The 4,011-nt window shown below is 40.4% G+C and overlaps 1 long non-coding RNA gene across 2 annotated transcripts; it reads right to left on the bottom strand.

Moving 5' to 3' along the window:
- On the bottom strand, nt 1-3,499 carry LOC134066448 (uncharacterized). Of its 2 annotated transcripts, none has more exons than XR_009936435.1 (3): nt 2,979-3,499; nt 2,115-2,892; nt 1-1,845 (listed from the first exon to the last, which is right to left on the bottom strand). It is a non-coding gene; the product is annotated as an uncharacterized LOC134066448 (long non-coding RNA). The 2 variants fall into 2 exon arrangements; XR_009936436.1 differs by lacking the exon at nt 2,979-3,499 and having other exon boundaries at nt 2,115-2,187; nt 2,837-2,962.
- Between the last annotated feature and the right edge of the window lie 512 nt (nt 3,500-4,011).

Below are 4,011 nucleotides of genomic sequence, written 5' to 3' on the forward strand. Positions count from 1 at the left end.
CAGTTCTGCACATTCTCTCCAAAACGAATTACGCTCGTCAACTTTCCTGTATGGCTGGGATTATACTTGCTGTTAGACCAACCGTAAGCATATGCGCCCGTGTGCGACCTGCTGTGTCCGGTGTACAGACTCGCTGCAGCATTACGCACCCTACTGGAGGTCTTCACTAGGGGGAGAATAGTAACATCAGATGTGGATGTGGCCATGTGCCATTGTTTACTCTCATGATTGCCCCCAGCTTCGATGTCGATAATGCATCTTGCAGTCACCTTTTTTTGTAGTGATCGCCCCCTACTTTCTTATCAGTATTGCATCTCGCGGACGCGTCATGTTCGCTTGCGACGACGTGCACGACCGACGCACCAAACGACCGCAAAATACGCGAGGCAGTCATGATACGAACACGAACGCGTTGTCTGCAGCAAGTCTAAACCTGCCTTATCTCCGATTTGTGCAATATACTGTATGTATTTCTCCTACTCTTGCAGCTCATGTGTACATGAGTGTGTGCATGTGTGAGTTTGCTTGTATAAAGATGTGTGTGTGTCTGTCTGTGTGTGTGAATGTGCATGTGTGCGCATGTGTGTGTGTGTGTGTGTGGAATCCGTGGAAGTGTGTTTATCTGTGCGTGTGAATCTGTTGATGTGTGTGTGCGAACTTAGTTACTTTTTAAACTGAGCCCCCTGCCGGCTCAACATAAAAATGCCAATCGGTTTTGCCAATAGCCTACTCACTATATTGGAATTTAACAGTTACGCCATTTTAACAGTAACGTCAGAACGTATAGAAGACAGATATAGAACACAACCTGCAAAAAGTAATTTCAGGGAGGTATCTAAAAAATACTTTAACCTAGGCTACTGAGATACTGAAATACAGATGAATAGCCTATGTTTGTTCAATAATGTCTAGTCAGTATACCAAATAAGAGAGGCCTATAGATAGAAACTGTGGTAATAAAATATGAAGATTTTGGTAGTTTGGGCTTTTCGTGTATCCTTCTACTGTAGCCATTTAGCCATCTACTATAGGCCTGAATTATATGCCAATGAAATTACACTTGTTAAACTCACCTCAATAAATATTTTGCAATCATTTAATGGGCAATGCTAAAGTTACTGTTACAAACCAGCGGCAGAGTTGGCGGTCCAACGGCGGTAACCACCAGTGGCCCGCTGGAGTTTTGCTCATCAGTTCTCTGGCTGTCCAGCGGCGGCTCAGAAGCGGCTCCAGATAAAGGGCCACCCTTTTGCCGCTTACTACCCACCAGCTTCTAATTGGCCTTATTTATGGCCATAATAATGAAAATGATGCACTAAAATAGCAATAATACATTATAACACTTTCCATTTGCCCTCAATCAGAACAATTTACAATTATTTACAGGACTTACCAAAGTTACCAAATTTACTAAGGTGAAGACAGTGCCTGCTGATGAGAAACCTATAAATGTATTCTGTAATTTAATAATCCAATATAAAAACATTTATCCTCAGCAACTATCACACAGACTCACCACACATAGTAGCCTATTAGGTTCAATACATTTTGTTTATTTATTTATTTTACTTGCTTTTGTTTATTTATTTTACATGCTCATTTACATGCTTTATTTATTGTACATGCTTAAACAATTTATTAAAATTATTTTTAATAATGATATATGTAACACACTCTTCAGATGTAAGGAAAGTAAAGATGCAAAGAAGTTGTGACAGACATTCATGGCTTGTTTCTCCCTTGATATTGGTGCCAGATTAATGAAAATGCAGTTCTACCTTGCTGGGGTGTTACTGGCAGCGTTGTGAGCGAATTTGACAGAGGTGTAGGTCTGATTGGTAAACTCTGTTGAACAGATTAGAAATGAAAAGGCGTATTTAGTGAGATGATTACTGCAATGGCAGGGTTCATACAAAAAAAATTGAGCTGAATTTACTACCTTTTCACTACCATCAACATGTTTTCTACTACAAAAGCAAAAGGTGAAGAGTAATGTAATGCAATACCTTTCCGAAACACAATAACACATTTAAGAACAACGGGGATTTAACAATGGACAAAGCTACTGGCATTTGAACAGGGGTGTGTAGGCTGTCAATAGGCACTGTATTTACCGGCATGGCTGGAGTTGATGAAGCTTGCTGGGTGGTGGTGCTGGCAAAGGTGTAGTGGTCTGACTGGCAAACTCTGTTGAACAGATTGGATATGAAAAGACGTGTTTAGTGAGATGATTACTGCAATGGTATGACACCTGGCACGCTAACTAGCGCCTAAAGTACAAACACTTCTAAAGGATATTTCCACTTAATTTTCAGACAAACCAAGCAAGGGACCACATGTACAGACTCTATAAATACTAACCATGATGTCAGTTTTTTATTCAAATAACTTGAAAGAGATCGTCAGGTATAAATGCACCATGCTAGTGGTTCATTCATTCACATGCTGTTACATGCTAACTGGCGCCTAGAGTACAAACACTACTAAAGGATATTTCCACTTAATTTTCAGACAAACCAAGCTAGGGACCACATGTACAGACTCTATAAATACTAACCATGATGTCCGTTTTTTATTTAAATTACTTGAAAGAGATCGTCAGGTATAAATGCACCATGCCAGTTCATTAATTCAGATGCTGTTACATGCTAACTAGCGCCTAAAGTAAACACTTCTAAAGGATATTTCCACTTAATTTTCGGGCAAACCAAGCTAGGGACCACATGTACAGACTCTATAAATACATTTTGGAAACAGGTGTTGGCTAGAATTACGCTTTACATACAGTTTTTAAAATGAAAATAGTAGAGATATAGAGAAGAGATGTTTTACTTACCTAGTCCTAAGCCTGCTACTGGTGGTTTGAGTACTGACATTGTAGGCTATTCGCATCTGCTTGGATGAATTTTTTTTTATTATGTTTCTAAACGTAAAGACATTTAACAACTTCTTTATCAGTCAGACGGTTACACAGTTACCTGCAAGAACAACAAGTCACGTAAGAGATGAAATCGTTTAGCTTACTGCAACATGAGAAATCAAGTAGTGTGAAACTAGCGACAGTAAAGAAAATTCCAATATGGCCGCCATTCGGAACTGAGAAATCACAACTCCATCTTCTTCGTTTGTCTTCTTCTCTCTGGTCTGATCTATCATTCACTGAGCAGCGCCAGCGCCACACACCAGTGGCAGCAGGCTGCAGTGTTTGAACGTGGTTGCATTAGTTCTGCTTTTGACGTTCTCATATAAAATCGTAATAAATACATAATTGTTTTATTTGGTAAGCACAGGGTAGCCACGGGGGTGCCAGTGACACAGCTACATGGGGCCATGGGGCCATTCTAGGCTTCAGTGTAGAGCAGCCACGTTGAGGGACCATTCACTAAATGCACACATAAATACATTTATTATAGCCCCCCATGGATGAAAGTCCACAAAACTTGGCATACTCCCAGAGGGTGTCAGGTTAATCATACACATGAAATTTGGTGCAGTTCATAGCATCTCATCTGAAGATAGGGGCAATTAAAGCAATATTATATTACATTTTCAATTTTTACCATGGGGGTGCAATTCACAAATGACTGGTTATAAGCTAAGTTGATCCGAGCTCTTGAGACCAACATACCATAAAAAATTTGTCATCCTCGGTGCCACGGTTCAGGTAGTTATGTAGGAAAAACTGCAATTTTTGGGCTTCGGGCGGGGCCAGCGCGGGGGGGGAGTGACCCCCGGGGACGAAACGAAATTTTTCCGTAAAAGTCTACTGGGGCTACATGCCCACCAAGTTTCATGTGCCCCGGTGTTACGGTGTCCCGGGAATCGTTGACCAAAAATTCAGAACCGATGACGGAAAAAAAAAAAAAAAAAAAAAAAAAAAAAAAAAAACTTTGACAACAACTATATGACCGCTTCGCTAGCTATGCTAGCGGCGGTCATAATAATAACATTTGTACATGGCATGACTTGATTGATGGAACTGACGACAGACAACAGACTTGAGAGAAAAAA

The sequence above is a fragment of the Sardina pilchardus genome, chromosome 19 (genome assembly GCF_963854185.1).
Source record: "Sardina pilchardus chromosome 19, fSarPil1.1, whole genome shotgun sequence".
Classification (NCBI taxonomy): domain Eukaryota; kingdom Metazoa; phylum Chordata; class Actinopteri; order Clupeiformes; family Clupeidae; genus Sardina; species Sardina pilchardus.